This window comes from Penaeus monodon, chromosome 14 (assembly GCF_015228065.2).
Source record: "Penaeus monodon isolate SGIC_2016 chromosome 14, NSTDA_Pmon_1, whole genome shotgun sequence".
NCBI classification, from domain to species: domain Eukaryota; kingdom Metazoa; phylum Arthropoda; class Malacostraca; order Decapoda; family Penaeidae; genus Penaeus; species Penaeus monodon.
The window spans coordinates 51,343,100-51,366,432 of NC_051399.1; the positions used below are offsets into that span (position 1 = coordinate 51,343,100).

The 23,333-nt window shown below is 37.1% G+C and overlaps 3 non-coding genes and 1 pseudogene across 3 annotated transcripts; 2 read left to right on the forward strand and 2 right to left on the reverse strand.

Annotated features, from left to right (window-relative positions):
• Positions 1 to 3,224: 3,224 nt before the first annotated feature.
• Positions 3,225 to 3,372, reverse strand: LOC119581343 (annotated as a pseudogene).
• A 9,818-nt stretch (positions 3,373 to 13,190) lies between these two features.
• Positions 13,191 to 13,307, forward strand: LOC119581407. The gene has a single exon (XR_005229544.1). It is a non-coding gene; the product is annotated as a U5 spliceosomal RNA (small nuclear RNA).
• A 751-nt stretch (positions 13,308 to 14,058) lies between these two features.
• On the reverse strand, positions 14,059 to 14,223 carry LOC119581326. The gene has a single exon (XR_005229476.1). It is a non-coding gene; the product is annotated as a U1 spliceosomal RNA (small nuclear RNA).
• A 1,303-nt stretch (positions 14,224 to 15,526) lies between these two features.
• Positions 15,527 to 15,717, forward strand: LOC119581356. The gene has a single exon (XR_005229501.1). It is a non-coding gene; the product is annotated as a U2 spliceosomal RNA (small nuclear RNA).
• The last annotated feature ends 7,616 nt before the right edge of the window (positions 15,718 to 23,333 follow it).

Sequence of the window (23,333 nt, forward strand, 5' to 3'; positions counted from 1 at the left end):
CAAACGATATTACCACGTTGAAAAGCCCCGCTTCTGTCCGATCAGCGAAGTTAGAAACGTTGGGCTGGTCAACTTGATGGGGCCCCCTGGGAACACCAGAGGCTTTGGGTTTTTATTAAAAACAAAAATTTTAAAGCTTTCATTACTTTTTAGCAATCTTCTTACATTTATATAAACAAATAAATTTAAAATTATACTTTCAGTCCATGGAAATTAGAGAAAAATCATCGCCGCGGAGCGAAGAAAACGAATGAACTCATAGATGTAACAAAACCCAAAAAGCAATTCTCCTTCTAAAACATTTTATTAAGTTTCTGTACAAAATTATATAAAATATATATCCATTAAATTTTAGCAATATTTTTGGGCATCGGGTTTTGAAGTTTTGGTTTTAGATCTTTTTTTTGATTTTTCAAAAAAACCATTTATTTTCATTTTCGTTAGTAATGTTGAAATAAATTTATTATATTTAGGGAAAACAGTCACAAAAGGAAGACAAGCAAACATTTCGTCCCGCGCCAGAAAAAGCAGACCCTAAAAAAGGGGCATATGTAATTTTCTAAAAAAAAACCTTACACAAAGAAACAAATTTTTTGGACCAGCTTTTGCACAAAAAAGAGTGACCTAGTTAAAATTTGCCTTTCCCCCCAGGACGATTGTTTACATTGAGGCCCTTGAACGCTTTGTAATGAAGTTTGATGCAAAAACAAAAAAAACCATTGTTTTTATGAAAAGCAATAAAACACTGAAATAAAAGGTTTTTAATTTTAAAATTATAATCGCCCGATCATCCCACTTTGAAAGCCCCCGTTTTCCGTCCGATCAGCGAAAATTAAAAACCCTTGGATCTGGTCAGTACAGGGTGGGTGCGCCTGGGCACCAACTGTTGGTTTTTTTATTGTATATCAATTTTTGTATATTATTTCTAAAATTTTAGGCAACTCTTCTTATATTTTATTAAGAAATCAATTGTATTTACTTGTCAATAGCAAATAGTGAAAAGTTATCGAAAGAGGAGAAGATAAACAGAAATTGATAGTAGATCATAGGGGTAACTAAGAATAAATTTATTTAATAAATTTATAATAAAAACATTTGTTTAGAAAGACAAAAAAATGAAGCTGTAACTAGTATATAAGTGTATAGTAAAATTTTATAATGATATACAAAGAACATAAGATATGTCGTAATAAAGATAGTCTAAAAAAAGAGCTTGGTTCGGTTTCCAGGGCCGAAAAAAAACTTAAAAAGACTGAGTCGTCTGCGTATAATCTTATGAAATGAAAATTGAAATGTATGTCCACTCCCATAAATATACAAACTGCTAATTCTTTCCCAACGATAGTAAGCATTGGTTGGGAAACCACACAGCTTTTTTTTCGGTAGAAAATCAATAAATTATATTAAAGGTTAACAAGCACAAAAAACAAGCATACAACAAAAACACTAGGGCCATTTCTCCGCGCTGGGATAGATATAAAGAATTATATATTAAAATATTCCAACAAAAATTGCACAACACGAAATGCACAGTAAGGTAGTGACAGATAGAAAGCTCAAAAAAATGTCTATAGGGAGGAAAAACAATTTTCCCTATTTCAAATTGGGTTTTTTCTCAAAAAATTATCATTATGGTTATCATTCCGTAATTACTGATATCATTAAGCTGGCCATTATCACGATTTTTTTAAGTATTTTCATGTTAATTTAATCATTAATAAATTTTACTGATTAACGACATTTTTGGTAGGATTACAATTTCTAATTTTCTTAAAAAAATTATCATCCAAATATAACCAGTATCTTTGGACATGGTCAACAGACAGATAAAGCAAAGTAGATATTGTAAATGAAAATATTCTATGCAAAAATTCCACAATGGGGAAACTACATAATAAGAGAAGTGACAGATATAAAGCTAATAAACATGTCCACGACACTGAGGCAAATAATCTACGTCCCCCCCCCGTGTTTGGGTTTTTGGTTATAGTATCATTAAGATCATCGTTATCGTAATTACTGATATGATTAAAAAGGGCCATGAAAACCCATTATTACATTTTTGTTTCCCATGATCAATACCCACTATTTTTATCTATTTATTTATTTATAATTATCATTACTAATGGTAGGATTAAAATTTATGATTATTATCAGTATTGCTTTATAATTATCATCAATAATATTATCACCAGTTTTCCGGGATACTTTATGATTTAACATTCATCATTTTAGTTAAGAGATGGGCAGTATCGTGGATACATATATCGATCGATGCTTTTGTATTGGTACCTGTATCCCTTTAGCGATCAAATCTGCATCGTTTTATCGGTATCGCTTGGGTTTTTTTCTCAAAATGTAACGAAAAAATGGTACATCGATACATTTACATGGCAATTTTAAAAGACCGATTCTTTGTATTATATTATATATATACTATATATATAAATATATATATAATATATACATATATATATATATATATATATATAAAAGTATTGTTATATATATATATAAAAATATATATTTAAATTAATATATATTTATATATATTATTTTCTATATAGTATTATTATTAATGTATAAAATTTCATATACAGTTTTGCATTGTTCACATCTTTTTTGTCATGAAATGGCAATCAAAGCATTGCCCTTCAAATACCCATAATGTTGCCCCAAAAAACCTGCATATAGCTTGAAAAGATTACTAAAAATAATTTGTTAATGCTAGTATGAAAAATACCATGTTTAATGAACTGAAATTTCTGTATTTCAATATTTAACTCGTTTACGAAATACATATATATATCCTCGAACAAGTTATATGAAAATTCAATGGCGGTTGTACAAATTAACCAAATATATAGAAGTAAAGAGAGAAATAGGTTAGCCTCGGCGACCCTGAGTTCGCTTCATGCGAAGCGAGTGACTTGCCACTCCAGGGCACGCGAACCCCCGATGGCGCGGGGCCTTCCCTTACCGACCTTGTCCTTTCCCTTTTCCCCCTCCTGTAAGCATGCCCCCAAAATTTTACCCGCATGTTAGGTTAACCCCAACTCTTTTCTCTTACTAATCATCCTTTCGATCCCCCCCCTTATCCTTCCCCTTCCCATCTTGTTTTTCCCCCCGTTAACGGGTCTTTTCTTTTAAATTTACTTACTTTCTAACTAGACTAGGTGGACAAGTGGATCAATACACTTTCGGTAAAAATTAAAGGTTTATAAAGGGGGGTAGCGCGAACGGAGTCCCCCGCTTACAAAATTGGCCGGAACACATTTGGTTAATCGCAAGGGTCAGGACACGGAGTGCAATGTGGCCTCGCTTTGGAGAAACCGCCTCGTGATCACGGTATCTCCTGTGCCAGGTAAGTAGCTAAAACTACCCCCCCCCGCCGACCCACCATCGCTCACACCAGAACCTCACACCATCTACAATACTTTACAGATAACAAATTACCTTTGCTTTTCTAAAGAAAATCCAAGTGAATGACACAATTAAAATTTCAAAACTAAGTTTTTGAAACAAAAACGTTCACATGCAAGGCATTATATGTGAAAACTATCCTGTACATATCGTAAGGTGAATAAAAAGCTCCTCGCGCAATTAATTATATCATTCTATAGACATTTACCAGTCCGCGTTTTTTTTCAATGTTGTACCATACTGATGTGTGGTACACACACACACATATACACAATATCCCTAAATACGATGGATATACATGTTCGCATAAATGTAATATTCAGACGATTTAAATGTACACGCGGATATATGCTATTCAGATCTTAATTATATTTATACTAAACTAATATCACTCTGGAAGGATAGTCTAATTTAGACTATAACATATTTTAGATATATTACAATTTTCTGAAATATGGGCAAGTGCTATGGGCCTGCTTCAACTTAGCGCGGAAACAGCCCCGGGATTCCAGTACCCGCGGATTGGTCCACCTCCCTCCAGGGAAAATATTCCAATTTATTAAATCAAATTATAACATTTGCAGGATCCAAGTCCCTCTGTAAATAGGAGTAGGTGACGCTTTACGGCATTCCTACACTGTTGTCGGAAATCGACAAAGAATACAGTAATTCCAAACTGATCCATTCCCTCCAACGGGGATTTGTATAAACTGTTTTGGGTTCCATTTATGTCTGTTGCGTTTTTTCTGTCAAAAATGAATAGTGTCAAATGGGTCCCTACTACATCCCGGGTTAATCTACTCATAATCAAAATATAAACTAATTCTCATATGAACTTAGTGCCACAGGTTAATTATCTATAATATTTCTATCATATCAAAATTTTGGTCTGTAAAATAAAAAATCTTTTTCTACTCTGTGCCACCTTGATTCATATCTACAGTGCATATCAAGTGCAAGATAGAAACACATTTTAAAAAAATTTTTATAAAGAAATGCAAATACAAGGGCTTGAACCACTCTGTCCACAGAACACCAGAACCATAATCTACAATAGCTTTCATAGAATGTACATTGGTAATTGTTTCATTTCTCTTTGAAGAGGATATGAACTAATTATGAAAATTATATGCATTCTCAATTTGACATTAGCTACTTTCTAAATAGCTGATATCAAAAAGGCTTCCACAAAAGAGTGACGCTTTCCACGATTTGCTTCCTCGTTGCCGATCGGTGAAATAATGCAATTCAATTTAGACAATATGTAAACATATTGTGGAGTAACACCCCCCCCCCTAAAACACATGATATTAAACGGATTTCTGAGAACTGGAGATTTACTAGGGTCTTCCTTTACCTCCGCCATGGATCGGAGGTATTGCAGTACCTCAATGGTTGATCTACAGTACTGTCTCTAGGAGCATATTAACATGAAATTTATGAAATAGTTGATATTGTAAAATCAAAAATGTTAGTATCACCTGAAATTTGGAGTGTGTGAAAGACCTTCCCACTCCCATGAGACATCTAAGCCTCCACAAACTTCAAGTGCATAAGATGAAGTAATGTAGTAATGGATTTTTAAATAGAAATAGAAAACCCTCCATTACGAAGACTCAAACACTGCGTATTACTCAGAGAACCAAACCACTAGATCACACGATCCACTAAACAGAATCGTCAAGCTTGATATGCTATGATTGTCACATCATGTTCAACATTGAACATTTGACAAGTTTACGATTTTATATTACTTTGCCTGGATTGGCAGTTTATTAGTATTCCATTACTATTTGTAATGTTCATTAATCTGTTTACACAATTATTATCGTCTTAATTCCAGGACGCATGGTATATCATTCGTCGTCGTTGTTAAGCACGATTTCCGACTATGCCAGACTTTGCGCGTTACTGCTGCTACCGACGTCACCATATTTACATGAAGTTAAAAGGGGTTACAGAACTCAAAGAGGTAATTAATAACTGCAATAGTAAACAACAATTAAACACTGGTGTTAGTGACAATGGCAGTACTGATAACAATGGCATAAAGATGTAGACAAAACATTTAACAGGAAAAATTTGGCTCTTAAACACTCAAGTCAGTTATTGAGATTTTGAAATCCACCGATAAAGCAGAAAGCTTACCACGTTTCTTATAATTAAGAGTTTTTCCTCCTTTTCAGGAGTTGTCAAAAGTTCAAGACATCTTCTTGGGTTGATTGGTAGTTCAAATACCCCTCAGCTTGTGTGATCCTTCTCCTCAACATCGGTCATATTAAACCGAGATCAGAGTTACGGTCATCAAATCTCTCAAGCACAACCGCTTTGAGAGCCGTCCTCCCGCTCAGAGGAGATTTACAATAAACAGGTCCTCCTTCTGTGGTTGAAACATATTCCGAGAATTCCGGCGAGAAACCCGGCAATCGCCACCCACTATAGAATATTGTCCTCATAAAACGTTGATTCATTGCTTTCATAATCTAACATTCATTACACACTAATTTTACTGAGGTCTTTGTTCTGAATGAAAGCGGGGGGTTTTTTGTTTTTTACGTTTCGTACTGTTGATGTATATTATGATGTAATATGTGGACGTAGTTTTGCCCAGTTTAAAAAAATAATTACATAATCTACACGATTTGATCAAAAGGGTTAACAGTAAAGTATAGTGGCGGAAAACTTCATGCATACACTATAATAGTTTTTTAACAACAAGACATGCATATCAAAATAACGTGACACAGGCGAATAAACTAAACTATTATGAATACGTGAAATGCGTTATTCCATATGTCTATTCCACTGTATCTCCAAATGGAATTCATTTGCACATTTCTAGGTACACAAGATAATCAAACGAGAAATTAAAAAGGGTCGTGTATTTCAAAACCGGTTATTTCGATGTGATTGATGATATTAAGGGAAAAATATTCCTAGTTCAAATTAAGCGATCTTTAATTTCTTTCCTTTTGTTAAGTTCAGTATTATGTTCAAATACCTGGAGTATATATTTTGGTTAAACTAAAATATCATAACACTATTTACTTTTATGCAGTTGCTAATCCTTATTAAGTAAAAGTAATAGCGCTTATTTCAAGATACGTCTTTTCTGTGCCATTATAACACGCTGGTTAAGACACGTTCCGCAGTCTACCTTTGTAGGTCAATCGGTACCATTTATTTGTAACTCTGGTTTCCCTCAAAACCATAAATTTTCGCCTTTTACACAGATTCCGTGGAGGGGAACCAACTCAATGGTCTTACTCAATTTTTTCTAAGCCCTTCGGGGGTTCAAACTCCAACTTGAACATAAATATATAATGATTAAATAAAAAAATATTCTTATAGTAAGAGAATGTCTTGATATATATTCATTTTTTTTGGTTTTCAATTATTTTGGTTAATAGGATTTAACCCTTCCATCCTCGGCTAAAAATGAATTTTGTTTTTCCATTTATATAAGTTATACATCATTTCCCATCAAAAACGCCAACATTTGGTGTTCGACGCTAAATCACTTAAAGTTACTATTTTTTTTACACAATTCTCATCTAAGCTTACACTTCTCCTAATTTTCATTTACTTGGTGGTGAAAAGGATTATCTTTATATAGAAATAAAATAAAGTGTAACATTAGCTATGGCTTCAAATTGATTATGTGTGCGAGTGTGTGAGCGCGCGCGCGCGTGCGTGTGTATGTGTGCCTGTGCGTGCGCGCGTGCTTTGTGTATGTGTGCCTGTGCCTGTGCGTGTGCGTGTGTATGTGTACATACAATAAAACACGCTATGGTCTACCTACTATATTTACATTTATCTACTCTGAGATAACTCCCCCATATATTATGTGTGTGAACATACACATTTCATTAATCAAATATATGATAATGATAGATAATCCACCGCGAGAAACCGTTAATCCGTAACGTTAAAAGCATAGGAAACGAATGACAACCAAAGTGTACTACACATATGTCCACCTTACTATATAGCGGGAACTGCGTTATGGGAAATCGTAATTGAAATTTAAAAAAATAACTGTTATTTTTGTGTTCAGAATATTTTTGATGAAATAAAAATCCCTTAAGTGAAGAAAAACATGCACAATTAGATTAATATCCCAAATTTGTTGCTACTGAAGCTAGTTCTCATAAAAGTAAACAACATTTAACTCAATGTCGCCAGGAAAATACGTGACCTATTTTATTATTGTTATTGTATTGTTATTGTTAGTTATTATTATTGCTACGCCAGTGGGTCTTTCGGAGACTGTGCGAAACATGTGTTAACATGAAAGGAACCTGGGAAAAACATGACGCAGCTGGCTGTGAGCGGAGGAACAAGCCAAGAGACGGGGGTTGGGTGCTCCTCCTGTGAAGACCTCGTGGTGTGCCTTGTGACCTGATATAACTTTGTTTTGCCCTGTTATAAGCAGTATCGTGCAGTGTGACATGCTGGTTTCCCCCTGTATTGTGCCTAAAGAAAGTGTACGGGTAAATAACTTGTGTAAATAAAGGAAAGACTGTCTTTTTGTGTTTACTTCGTGCCCTGCCTCGCCACTTGGCGTTTCCTCTCCTGGGTTCTGGGACGCTGTGGGTGTTCGGGTTGCCTTGGAGTGTTCAGTGTCACGACCCTGTATATAAACCCTTGCCTACCGCTTTGTGTGGGCAGAGAGACGAGGCGACCGGCGTACAAATGGTGTCAGGAGGGGGGATTTGTGATATTTATCAGTGACGCGCCGATTTATCATGTCGTCCAAAGATGGCGGCAGCCATGAGCGGGGAGGAGGCTATGACTGAGGCAGGGCACGAGTGAGGTGGAAGCCGAGCCAGATGGACCTGATCACTGCCATGCTGGCCGGTATGAGGGAGAAAATGGCACAAAGGGCAGAAGAGCAGGCACAGAGGGCACGCGAGCAGGCGCACCATCTCGTCGAGATGCAGGCAAGGAAGGCAGAGGAACAGTTCTGCCAACTTGTTGAGGTGCTACAGAGCAATCTTGCATCTGGGGAAGATGGAAACTCAGCAGTACACCGACCAAGGCCTGCAACGCGTGAAGAGTTGAACTGATGGGAGGAGGTGCAGACTCTGAAGGGCGAGGTTCAGGGCCTGAGGGAGGAAGTGAGAGGAGGAAAGGCGGCGTCACGAGGTAGTAACGTTCAAAGCAGAGAAGGCAGACGAGGTTCTGGCAACAGATGCCAGAGTGTCAGATTTACTGGGGTTTTCCTGGGGGTTCCGTGGCGGGAAAAACCCCCAGGCCTCGCAGCGTCGTGTCGGAGCCAGTGGTCGCTGCAGAAGGCTGGGGACCCATCGGAACCGCTCCCTTTGGGATATAGGTGGCGGCAAACTCGGACCGGTCAACCCGCCTCGTCCCCTCCCTCACCCCCTTCCTCCCCCCCGGGGTGTTAGTTCACGGCACGCGTTCTCCACCCGCAGCCCCTCGGCCTCCAGACATTCTGTGAAGCGTAAGCTAGTTGAGTACGACGGGAAGGTGGCCGGGGGAGGCATATGTCGCCCAATTTAAAAATACTGGCATTGCCCAGGGCTGGAGCCAGGAAGAGAAGGCCCTACAGCTGGTAAACAGCGCTAAGGGGCCCCGCGGTGGAAGTGGTTGGGGCATCTGCCAGCATCCCAACATGCCTCTTACACCAGCGTGGCGGAGGCTTTGAAAACGCCGTTTCGGGCACCACCACCGGGCCGAGGAATATCGGGCCCCATTTGAAGAAGGGGAAATGGGTGAGCATGGCGAGACACTGTCCCAGCTGGCGCAAGGATGTGGAGGCGCTGGTAAGGAGGCTTTACCCTGGGGTGGGGGAAGATATGATCGTGGTCCTGGCCCGCGATTTCTTTTTTGGGACGCTTGCAGGACCAGCAGCTGCAAATCTACATTGAGGAGGCACACCCTGAGGACCTGCAGGTGGCGCTGGCAAGGGCCTTGGAGTTCGAGGCCTTCCTGAAGGAAAACCAGTGGCCTAGGGCCAGCTGCTCAGCCCCGCCGTGACCTCCGGGGCCGGAAGGCTAAAGTGGAGAAGGTAGCATTGGGGAAAGGGTGAGCCCTAGCACTTTCCAAGGCTTGTGTTGGGGCTGCAGTGGGGAAGGGCACAGACGTAGTCAGTGTCAAGGGAGCGGAGAACACGTCCTCTCAACTGGACGGATTCTGATCCCTTCCAGCAGTGCTGCAAGGACTGTGGTAGGTATGGTCACCATCCGAGTGCATGTCCTAAGGCTAAGGAAGTGGTACAGGCGGAAAACTCGGACAGGCTGGAGAAGGGGGCCAAAACCCAGCCGTCCTCGGTTCCCGGGCCCCGACTTGGGTAAGCTGCCGTCGAACCAGCACGATGCAGGTGGAGGGCTCAATAGATGGGAACCCCATGCCGCCTGACAGTGGACACTGGGGCTGAGAAGAACCCTAGTGCGGCCTGATATGTTGGCCACTATGCGACTTCCGACGCACCACAGAGACTGTGTGCTGTCACGGGGCAATTTGTGTGCAGCTAAAGGGGGCCCAGTGGAGGCTCGTATTGGCGTGGGCAGCACGGTGCAGCGGCTGGCGGTGTATGTGGGCCGATCTGGACGAGCACTGCTTGCTGGGGCCTTGACTACCTGACGCAGAGTAAGGGGGTTGTGTCGACCTGGATGGAAGTGGTGAGAGTGCACGGTGAAGATGTGCCTTGCTTCCAGAGGTTGGCTGTGCAGAGGTAGTTATGGCTGAGCGACTGCACCTTGCCCCCAGGACAGAGTCTAAAAATCCGGTGTCGACGTCAAGAGTGATGCGTGGAGTAGAGGGCCCTGGTGGAGCCCATCCAAAACCTGCAAGCTGGCTGATGGCGTAGGGGTTGGGTGGAGCCTTGTTGGCCCAAAGGGGAGGGTTAGTTACAGTTTTAGTAGCTAACTTCTCTGATAAGGACCTGAAGGTGCCAGCTGGTGCAAAGCTGGGCACTTGTGGGAAGTGGAGCGTCCAGAAGAGTCGTCGGTGAGCGAGGAGTTGGTTGGTTTGTGGGCCGTTGCCTGACTTCCCGAGGACTTGGCGCACCGGCTGTGGCGTTACCATGGGCCAGGAAGCTACTCCTGGGGCCATGGTGAAAAAGAAGATGACGTTAGCCCCAGTAGCGGCGATGAGGGACGTGGCAGACGCTGACCGAGATGGGGACGAGCATTTGGGGCGGTGAGGGCGATGCAGCGGGACGTCAATGGTGACCATGAGCCAGGTCTTGGGGCAGAAGATATCCCTCTGGGTGCCACGGGCCAAAATCTACCGCCGCCCACTCCTCCTCCAGAGGCGACTCAAGAGGAGGGGCGAAGAAAGCCGCGCTGGATGAAAGATTTTTGTGTTCTGAGAACTGATTTTATTTAAAATTTTCTGTAGTTTTTTTCAGGTTTAGGTATGTCAGAGCGGGACGGGTCGTCTCCCTTGATAGGGGGGATAGTGCTACGCCTGTGGGTTCTTTCGGAGACTGGGGCGAAACATGTGTTAACATGGAAAGGAACCTGGGCAAACATGACGCAGCTGGCTGTGAGCGGAGGAACAAGCCAAGAGACGGAGTTGGGTGCTCCCTCCTGTGAAGACCTGTGTGTGCCCTTGTGACCTGATATAACTTGTGTTGCCCTTTTATAAGCAGTATCGTGCAGTGTGACAGTGGTTTCCCCCTTTGTATTGTGCCTATAGAAAAGGTACGGGTAAATAACTTGTGTAAAAAAAGGAAAGACTGTATTTTGTGTTTACTTCGTCCCCTGCCTCGCCACTTGGCGTTTCCTTCCTGGTGTTCTGGGACGCTGTGGTGTTCGGTGCCTCTTGAAGCTGTTCAGTGTTCACGCCCCTGTGGATACCCACGCCGTCTGCCTAGCCTGCCTTGTGTGGTGGCAGAGAGACGAGGCGGTCGGCGTAACTTTATTATTATTATTATTATTGCTCTGTAAGTGTTTAGCCACAAAGGAGTCTATTAGTAGACCTTGCGGCCTTACCTGATTTCACCTTTCCATGAATTGGCGGGAAAAAACGTTTTTTACTAATGCTATGAATATCGATGGTGTTAGTTTTAGTATAGACATTATATTATGTTACTGATCTTGGTACGAACAATATAAAATATTTTCAAAAAAACAGGGAAAGGGTAAACAGACGAGATAGGTAAGTACTTGCAATTGCCTCATAGTGACTTGTAAACAAGTGTAGCCTTCTATGTTTTAAAAAAAATAATAATAATAATATAAAAATATAAATAATAAAGTAAACTCACAGTGAGCATGCATGTTTCCATGCCATCCCCATCGGTTTTGGGTTAAGTAAATGTAACATTACATTTTCAAAACATATACTGATACTTACACCCATATAAGTCAAATTCTTTCACTACCCAATTCTTTCGTATTGTATATATAGTGGGATTTTTCTGTTTTGTACACCTCCAATGGTTCGAATATTCAGTAGCTAATATCGGAATACAAATCAATACATTTATGCAATGTTGCATAAAAATTTACCAGCATAAATAAGAATCGTCAGGCAAGTTTTCTTCTTTGGGGCAAGTTTAAATGAAAGCACTGGGATAAAATCAAACTGAAAATTTAAGAGATGTATACCTTTCTTTAAATTTTTGACTTTACAGGTGGGTTTCGAGAATTATTTCCGATAAGAAATGCATAAGGGGGATAGCGGAACGTGGTGTGTTGCCATATATTACAGGAAGTAACAGAGGGGTACAGAATTTAAAAGGTATCTACAAAGCAGTAGTAATTTAAATATTCACAATAATAAAAGACGTGGCAGCAAAATAATATCAAGTGATAAAGAAGTATGGTATCAGTATGTATAGTTCTGCTAGTAGCAAGTATCTTTCTTATTTATATTTACGAAAAAATATTTTTTTATTAAATGAAATTTTCATTTTAACATTTAATACCAATATAGTGAAATTGTTTTATTAAATTTTCGTTCATTTTTTTCTTCTATAAGTGGCAAGCTCTCAGTTTGTATTATGTTCTTTTTTTCCTTGTAGGAGTTTACATATTTCCCAGACTTGTGGATGAATCCTCCTCTGAGCATCGGTAAACGGTCAGAACGGTCTAAATCTCTAAAGGGCACAACATTTGACAGCCGCTTCCGCTCAGGGATTACACTAACAGTTTTTTTTTCATCGTGGCTGAATATATTCCGAGAATCTCGGCGAGAAACCGGCAATCGCACTTATAGTAGTGGTCCTATAAAGTATGATCATGGTTTCGAGTTCGATGTTCATTCACAGACTACTTTTTACTAACAACTTCGTTCTACTACACCGGATTTTCACGCGATATGTTGGGTACATGTATGATGCAATATGTGGGCATAGTTTGACCATTTCAAAACTAATAAGCCATAGAGGTGAAAACTAAACTAAACCATATCTACTAGGAAAGCATATTTCTTCAGTGATATTTCCAACGAAATTTTAGGTGCATATAATATATTAACTACTCCTAGATGATTTTGTTTTTGAATCCAAAGATTCATGAATCTTTAAAAAAAAAATCGATGTTGATTGTTTATGATAGTAACGGTATTCATATGCGAGTTTCAATTTCAAGTGTTTTTATCTAAATTTAAATTAAATCTGCCTGACAATTATACTTGGTTAATTTGAACATCATGATTACACATTTGCTTTTAAGTGTGCTAATCCTTGTAAGATAAATATCTATTTACTTCACGATAAACCTTTCTTGCTCTTATATTTATCGTTCTAGTATTCCCCAGCCTACCTTTGTGGTTACTGGGTGACCATTTATACCTAACTCTGGTTTCCCTTCAAAACGCATAAATCTTTCGCCTTTTACTAAAGGTTTCCGTGGAGGGGAACAACTTAGTGTCTTATTCAATTTTATTCTATAGCCCACTTTGGTGGGTTCCCTTAAAATGATATGTTAAGACTATATAACATTTGATTAATGTATATAGTTCAAGGGGATTCAGTTTTCTAATAAACCTGTTAGAATGCCCATTCCATTTCAAGCTAGACCCTAAGAATTCATACACTTTCATTCTCATCTAAAACCCAAAATCTTGAAGTTTTAGGAAGTGTTAAATTATATTTCTGAAGGGAAAATAAACATATTTTTGAACAAATAGTTACGCCTCAAATTGATACGCAAAATTAAGCAATACTGAAACAACAACATTTACATAAAAGGGAAAAAAAACAAATGTTTTCTTATATATTAGGGTAGTTATATGAAAAAAAAACTAAATAATAATAATAATAATAATAATAAATAATAAAATAGTTGTCAATGTCTTCGATATTGTATTTTTTCGCAATGGTCATCTCCAATCGTTCAGTAACGGATAGCTAAAATAGGGGTTACAAGATCTGTATGTCCGGTATGTAAAAGAAATAATTTACGAGAATAATAATAGCCACTCGACAGTTTTTCTTCTATTGAGTTGGTTTATCATATATATGTAATGGGATATTTTCAAACCATAAGCATTAAGAGATGCTACGCCATTTAAGAATCTTTCTCTCGCCAAAAACTTAAGAGAGCTAGTTCTAATGTAATACTTTGTATAACGATATGTAAAAAGGGGATTAAACGGATATTTGTATTAAAAGATATGTAAAAGGGGATAGCGGATATTTGTATAACGATATGTAAAAAAAGGGGGGTAGCGCGAACGCAGTCCCCAAATAACAAAAATTGCGCACTCGAGTTAACCACAATTTGGGTTAATCGCAAGGGTCAGCGCCACCGGAGTGCAATGGTGAGCCCCCGCCTTGGGAAAACCGCCTTCATGATCACGGTATCTCCTGTGCCAGGTAAGTATGCTAATACAACCCACCCGCCGACCCACCCCTCACACTTACTGAGAACCCCACGCGCCCCTATAAAACCTAATACAAAAATCAAATTGAATTTCTTTTGCGAAGATTTTACTAGTGAACTACATTATGTTCATATTTAAAACTGTATTTGGGAACAAAGATGTCAATGATCAACAATCCTTATTATTTCCTAAATTATAGTTATATAAGCTTTTTTCCAGCTGTACTTCCGTTATGTACTTTATCATCTCCGTGACATTTTATGGCATTTTCGTAGGTTGCTATATATATATATATATATATATATATATATATATATATATAAAATAATTTTATATATATATATATTAATAATATATATATATTTATATTATATATATATATAAACCCCATATGCACACTCACACAATTCATCAAAACCTTCGTAAATCTATAAATACAGATGGATACACATGTACGAAAATATTTGTAGAAATGTAATATTAACATGATATAAATGCAACACAGGATATGCATTTTAAATCTTGGTTATATTACGTTAGACTAATATCAAATATCGCAATATCTCTCTCTCTCTCCTCTCTCCTCTTTTCTCCTCTCTTCTATATATATAAATATAATATTATATTTATATATTATATATATATATTATATAATATGCATAATAGTAAACGGATCATAGAATTTTACCAAGTATACCCAAAAATATCATTTCCTTTCGTTAAGGTTTCCATATATATATATATAAAATATAATATTATATATATATATAATATATATATATATGTATATAATATATAATATATATATATAGATATAATAAATTATATAAATAACAAATTTTCTTGTATAATGCAAATACAGAATATGTACGAAAGTGTTTCGTGTTTCGTGCGTGTAGTGTGTTGCGCTTTCGTTTTTACGAGTTTCATACATACACTGACGTAGTGTGTGCAAATATACAAAGGTTTAAATTATTTATATACAGTATAAATAGGCCTTGGGCATAATATATATGTGTGTTGGGGTGTGTGTTATGCAGGCAATGTGCTGTGGGTGTGAAAGTGTGTTAATAAAGAGGTTTGTGATAGTTGGCTAAGAACTAAAGTATTTGTCCGAATAAAGTTTCCTTGTAAATCCCGCATAGTTTCTGGGAATTTTCATACAGGAAACATTTTTCATATGCCAATCAAGATTTCAATAACCTTCCAATGTCATGTCGCTTAAATCCTTATATCTATAAAGAATATCACTAGCAAGTCTTCAGAAACATTTTCTCGGACACGCACACAACCTTGTTTCAGTATCGCTTCTCGGCCTTTTGGCTAAGATCAAAGTGTAGTATCTGTTCTTATCAGCTTAATATCTGATACGATCCCCATGTGGGATCTACGATATTAAACTGATTTTTGGAAAATGGCGAAGTGCTAGGGCTTGCTCCACCTTTGCCGCGGATCGGCCCGGTATTGCAGTACCTCCGGGATTGTCCACTCCCTCCGGGGGGGATATCATCTAATTATATTTATTTGCAAGTAATAACAACCATTAAAAATTAACCCTTCTTAACAGATGGTATTACACTAGCTTCAAGAAAATTGACTTCAACGGTTACCTTTCTGCAAATAAAAACGAAATTTAAATGATTTCTGAGAACTGGCCACTTATTGCAGTACCTCCTAGACTGATCCAATCTCTCTGGGAAGCTATTAATTAATAAAACATTCAACTAGTTGACGAATATCACAGGTAAAGGGTACAATCACATCAGCTCCAAGTGTGTTTAAAAAACCAGTGCCGTCCCACTCCATGTGAACCTTAGTGTAGTAACTTTTGGTATACTAACATGAATTTTGTCATTCATTAATTAATCACGATTGCACCTTCACATTCATGACTTTGGTGTTACCGTAACATTAAGTAAAAAAGGGGGGACAGGAAAATCGAGTATAATAATTATACATGGTGGCAATACTAAGAATAGTGGCATCAAAAGTAGACAAAGCAATAATGATTATATTAATAGTTTTACTTGTAATAGAAAGCACAAAAGTATCTACATCTGCGAGCAAATTTAAATTTCTTATTATTTAAAATATGGTTTAAACACTTAAAACTGATGAAAATTACATTAATAACAAGTACTGACACTTCCTATATTTTACTGGCAACACATTGAAATTGTAAATTTTTGTTCTTAACAGTTTTTAAAAGTTTAACCCAATCGGCACGGATGGCAAGATTTCATGCCATACCACTGTAATACAAGTTTTTTTTATAGTTTACACAGATGGCTCTACAAGTGCTTAATCACCAAGGAGTCAGTCATTTGTATACCTAGCTCACCTGTTTACCTTTTCATTGACTTTTAGAAAGGGTCTTTTGCATTATATCAATTGTCTTAAATGTTACCAAGATTCAATAACAGTTTAAAACCATAACACCAGTAACAATAATAACAGCATTGATATCAATGTATTAAAAAGAAAAAAACCCTTTTTTTCGCCATTTAAAGAAATGGGAAAATCAGGGTCGGTCACTAGGGGACATGTGGAACCATCGGTATGTTAAAAAAAACTAATGGGGACAGACTTATACATCTGTTTGGGGGTTGGGTTAAGATACTTCTTGTGATTGATATTCAACCGTCACAAAAGGTCATCAAAACTTCCAAGCACAACACTTTCGATCCGCTTTTAAACTCATAGGGTTACATTAACAGTCCTCATCATGGTTTAATAATTCCGAGGATCTTGGTGAGAAACCCCGGGAATCGCACTTTTGAAGTGATCCTGTAAAGTATGATAATACTAACAATTTCAGAAATTCAATGTCACATACATTTAACTTAGGACTTTATTTTACTACACCGAATTTGCACATTTCCTATTGTTATATGAATGACGTAATATGTGAATTTAGTTGCATATATAAAATGCTTGCATGCTCTTACACCAAATATGGTAGGAAAAGTAAAGTTTATACTGTACATGGTAAAAAAAGTATCAGAGCTTTCTGAAAAAAAAAAATAATAATAATAAATAAATATAATAATAATAATAAAAATAATAAATAATAAAAGTACCATGAAAGATAGACTAAACTAAAACTATATGTACTATGAATGCATTTATTTCTTCAAAGAACAATTTTGGCTAAAATGCTTAGTTAACAAAACATCATGACTACAACATTTGCTTTTAAAGCATGCTGATCTGAGGATACCGGGTGATGCTGTCCGTAACAAAACTGAAAAGTATAGATTTAGTACCAATGAATCAGTAGGAGACCTCAACATCTCTGTGGGTTTTGCACACCAATTTTGGTGGAGAGTTTTGGCTAAGCAAGCTTCCTGCTCAATGAGTCCCTAGGTGTTGTGCCCCGATCGCAGCAAACGAGGGTAAAATTTTTCAATGGAAATTTAAACAAGTGAGATGAGGACCTGAAGCTTTTCTGCAAAAATTGTGACAGGAGAATTGCTTGTACCAGTAGGATCCTGAGGTAAAAATTCAATCAAGTTTGTGTGCCCAGGGGTGGGAAGGGACCAGTCAAGCAAAAAAAAACAGAGTGTTCAGAGAAAGGCCAAAAAGTCTTCGAGATGCAGAAGGAGTTTGCTAGCTGACTTCCTCAAGAGCAAGAAAACAATTACATCTGCTTATTATGAATGTGATTTGAGATAACTGCACAAAAAAAAAAAAAAAAAAACCTAGAAGTTACTAACACATTCTTTCCACCACAACAATGCACCGCTCATGGCGCGGTAGTTAAAAGTGTGCACCTGAATTCAATGGGAAATGTCTAAACCCCTTACAGCCCCAATTTACCGATTCTTTTGTTCCAAACTTTAAAAAAATATTTGAAGGTACCAATTTCCATCGGTTGAAGATGGAAATGAGCTGCTATTCAAAATAACATAATTAGATTACCTTAAATGATTAAGGCCACTAGCTTAATGGCCTAAAGGCTGGTATCAACGTCTGCAGAAGGATTGACCTGAACGAGCATTGTTGAAAATAAGATAAACTGAAACATTTTCATGCTGTCTTTTTTCAAAACTTTTGAACCCCTCGTATATAAACATATGAAAGCCCAAAAAGAAATTAAAATAAATTAGCATTAATTCTCTCATATAGACAAAACATATATATGTATATATGTATATATATTATATTATTATATATATATATAATATATATATAATTATTTATGTATGTGTAGTATATGTATATATATACATAAATACATATGGCTCACTTTATTTTTCTATAGCTTAGTCTGTCAATGGTGGGGCTGCAAAGAAGTAAAAATCCCTGATCAGGCATAACTTTCTGGGACCAAGGAATGACCAAAACCTGGACAAAACAACTCTTCTTTGAACAGAAACCATCTTGTGAATTATGTAAGGTTGTAATGGCCATCCATTACAAAAGCATATTACTTATGTGTAAAGGCCATCCAAGGATGGAGAAACATGAATGCAAGAGTTTCCCATACATTTACTGGAATGACCAAAAATAATTCCTTTTTGAAAAGATACTGAGCTAAAATCCACACCTAGAACATTAACATAAAAGAGGAACTCCTTCATTACAAGACAACATAAATGGTTCATTTGTGTAGAGGTTTTATCCCACACTATGCCAAGAATTCCCTTTGCTACAGCTGTAGGAAGCACGAAGGATAATTACATACTATCTCTATGATACTCACAAAGATTCAATGACTGCTCCTTTCCATCCACATACAAAACAAAAAAATAATAATATATATATATTATATATATTATTGCTACGCCAGTGGGCTTGTCTCTGTCAAACATTGTTACTGAAAAGATGACCTGGCATGTGTGAACAGAGGGCCTGGCAAACAGACGCAGTGGCTGTGAGCGAGGAGCGGAGGAAAGCCAAGAGACCGAGGGGCTGTCTGGAAGCCTTGTTTTGCTTGTGACCTGATAACTTGTGTTGCCCTGTATAAGCTTTCGTGCAGTGGACTGCTGGTTTTCCCCCGATTGTGCCATAGAAAGGTACGGTAAATAACTTGTAAATAAAAGGGAAAAAGCATTTTGTGTTTTTTGCCTGCCCGCCAAGTGCGTTTCCCCCGTGATGTTGGCGCTGTGGTGCTCGGTGCTCTTGGAGTGTTTTATGTTCACGACCCTGTGATAGCACGCGTCTGCTAAACCTTTTGTTGGTGGCAGAGAGACGAGGCGGTCGGCGAAAACTATTACTGAGGGAGAGAACAACAAAGACCGGAAGAGAACCTAGAGAATACAGTAAGGATCAACTTACAAGGAATGGTGATTGGGTTAATTGTTGCAATTGTAACTTAATATACTTGGTAAATTGTTGTCTTTTCATCACCGATCCTGATATATAACAAAGCTTATCAGTATTACAACCTGAGTTTTAACCTAGATCAGGATTTTCACCGGACCTGATTTCTGCTTTTGTTAAAGAATTTTTTAAAAATCTAAATTTAATCTAGTTTGTATCTAGTATTTTCCCTTACTAAGAGTATGTGACCCGCAAACGGAACACCTTACCAACACGTTTTTTACACGAGTATTAACTGATACTTTTCGTTCAATGGTCAATGAATCCTAACCCCTTTTTTTTCTATAGAGCCTTTCGCCCTGCCCCCTCTTAGCTTTCCCCCAAATCGAGGGAGTTCTGGAATGAGGGTAATATTATCATCAAAATGTACTCAAATTTTTTTTGATTATGCCCTAAAATTATTTCCTACATTGATTGATGCTAATTTATACACATTTAATTTAAGTAGCATCCTTATTACATTATCTGACAAAAATGACTATGTTAATAGCATAAATAAAACAATAAAATCATAACGAACAAAATAAAACTACAAAAGTTGATAAAAAATAAAAACAATAGCGGGAAAAGTGTTTTTAAATCACTCAAGGTTTAAGATTTAATAATAGTCATTTTTGCTTGTGGGTTTGCTATATCATCTGCTCTGTGCAGAGATGCAGTAAATGAATAAAATTTAAAACCATATCAAATATTATATTACTAAATTTTTTCATATGCTTTTAAAAACCTTTTATTCTTTTCAGAGTTGCACAGTCGATAATTAGTCAAAGTTTGGGCAGATGCAAAAAGTGGTAACAATAGACAGAATTTCCAACTCCCATTGTGATTTTGCTTACATTACGAAGCAGTCCATCGTTTCCGGAATGTATGTCAGAAGTTTGAAGCAAAAGTAAATCCGCATTAAATTTTAAAGTAAAAAAATCGAACTGACACAAAACGGGCTAACGTTTGTAAAAACCTTCCCCAAACGATCATACCACGTGAAAGCCCCGCTTCTCGCCCGACAGCGAAGTTAAGAAACTTTGGGGTCTGGTCAGTACTTGGATGGGTACCCCCCGGGAACACCAGATGCTTTTGGCCCTTTTATTACATATAAAAATTATGTTTTGATTTTTTATTAAATTTTTATAACAGCATTTCTTATATTTGTAAAAGTAATCAACTGAAATTATGCTTCGGTCAATGGGGGAAAAAGATACAATTACGCCGTCGGAAAGAAGGCAGAAACGAATAGGAAATAAAGTAAATTCAATTCTCATTTTAAACATTTTAAATTTTCCAATTCTAAACAGATTTTTCTTTTTTTTAGGAATATCTTGGACCTGTAATAAAATGATTGTTTAGAAAAAATAATTTAGCAGTGGTATCTACAAAAGAAAACAGTTAAAAAAGGGAAAGCAAAATGATAATAAAAGAAGAAAAAACCGATAAAATTTTACCCAAATATTTGGTCAGTTAGAAGTTTAGTTTGTACCCTTCCTTTTAGACTTCCGGGCGAAAAAAACGGTAAAAAAATGAATGTCGTCTTGTAGTGCTATGATCTAAAGGAAAAATTAAAAAAAAAGGTATTGCCAAGTATACAGACCGTAACAATTATATCACGGTGAAAAAACCCTTCTGACTCCCCACGCGAAATTCAAAAAGTTTGGGGTTGGGTGGGTGATTTCTGGAAAAACCCGAGCTGTTGGCATTTGTTTGTAGTTTTATAAGAGAATGTTTTCCCCTTGCTAAAATTTTGAAAACTCCACAGGCTGCCAAAAACTACCTGATTCCCAAAAATTCCCACAGATACTATTAATATATATAATAATATATATATATATATATATATTATATATAAAATAGGTGAATTTGTATTTCAACCAATAAAAAGGGTTTTTTAGCTTACTTGGGATAGTTTTAAATCAATAATTTAAACCCTTTGTTTTTACCATGGTCTAGTTTTTTCGGGCGGAGTATTCTCGACATCCACCCCGGGAAAATCTCCTCAAACTCTTTTCTTTTGAGTGTTAGCAAGCTAAGAGTGGCTTTGCGAAAAGGGTTTAGTACAAAAAAAAAAATGAACGAGCACTGAGGCCTGAGCTGTTAAAAGACAGTTTTTTACACCCTGCTCGGGAAAAAAAAACCCCAAAAAAATTTTTTTTAAAATTTTTTAAAAAATTTTAAAATTTTTTTCCCCCCAAAAAAATTTTTGGGGTTTTTTAAACCCCCCCCCTTTTTCCCCCCCTTTTTTAAATTTAAAGGTTGGGGGGGGGGTTTTTTAAACCCCCAAAAAAAAACCCGGGGGCCCCCCAAAAAACGGGGAACAAAAAAAAATTTTTGGCCCAAAAAACCTTTTTTTCTTTTTTTTTTAAAAAAGTAAAATTTTTTTTTTTTTTTTGGGGGGAAAAAAAAAAAAAAAAATTTTGGAAAAAAAAAATTTTTTTTTTTTTTTTAAAAAATTTAAATTTTTTTTTTGGGGGGTTTTTGGGTTTTTTTGGGGGGTTTGGGGGCCCAAAAAAAAACCCCTTTTCCCCGGGGGGGTTTTAAAAAAATTTTTTTTTAAAAATTTTGGGGGAAAAAAAAAAAAAAAAAGGAAAAAAATTTTTAAAAAAATTTTTTTTTAAGGGGTGTTTTTTTTGGGGAAAGAATTTAAAAAATTTTTAAAAATTTTTTTTTAAAGGAAAAAAAATTTTTTTTTGGAAAAAAGGGGAAAAAAAAAAAATTTTTTTTTGGGGGAAAAATTTTTTTAAAAAAAATTTTTTTAAAAAAAATTAAATTAAATTTTTTCCCTTGGGTTTTTTTTAAAAAAAACCCCTTAAAAATTTTTTTAAAAAAAAAAAATTTTTTTTTTTTTTGGGGGGTTGGGGGAAAAACCCCCGGGGGGGAGGGGGCCCCCTTTTTTTTGGGGGTTTTTTGAAATAATTTTTTTTTTTTTGAAAGGGGGGTTTTTTTCCCCTTTTTTTTAAAAAAAATTTTGGTTTTTTTTTTTTTTAAAAAAAAAAAATTTTCAAAAAAATTTTTTTCCCCCCTTTTTTTTTTTGGGGGCCTTTTTTTTAAAAAAAAAAGGGGGTTTTTTCCCAAATTTTTTTTTAAAAAAAACCGGGGAAAAAAAAAATTTTTTTTTTAAAAAAAAAATCCCGGAAAACTTTCCCCAAAAATTTTTTAAAAATTTTTGGGGGGTTTTTTTTTAAACGGGGGAACCCGGAAATTGGCCTTTTGGGCCGGGGGGGAAAGGGGGCCAAAATTGGGGGGGGCCCCCCCAAAAAAAGGGGGGCCCCCGGGGGGCAAAAAAAAAATTTTGGGAAAAAGGGGCCCAAAAATTTTTGAAAAAAAAACCCAAAAAAAAGGGGGGGGAAAAAAACCCAAAAAACCCCCCCCCCCAAAAAACCGGGGGAAGGAAGGGGGGGGGGTTTTGGGTTGGGTCCCCGGGGAAAAAAGGGGGTTTTTAAACAATCAATTTTTTTTTTTTTTTGGGGGGGGGGTTATTTTTTTTAAAAACGGGTTTTTGGGGGGGGGCCCCGGGCCCCCCCCAAAAAAGGGGGAAATAGGGGGCCAAAAAATTTTTTTCCCCCCCTTTTTTCCCCCCCCTTTCCCCCCCCTTTTTTTTCCCCCCTTTCCCCCCCCCTTTGGTTTTTAAAATTTTTAAAAAACCCCAAAAAAAAAAAAGGAAATTAAAAAAAAAAACCAAAATTTTTAAAAAAAAACCCCCCCTTTTTTTTGGGGGGCCCCCGGGGGGGGGAAAAAAACCCGGTTTTAAAAAACCTTCCCCGGGGGGGGGGGGCCCCCCGGGAAAAAAAAAAAAG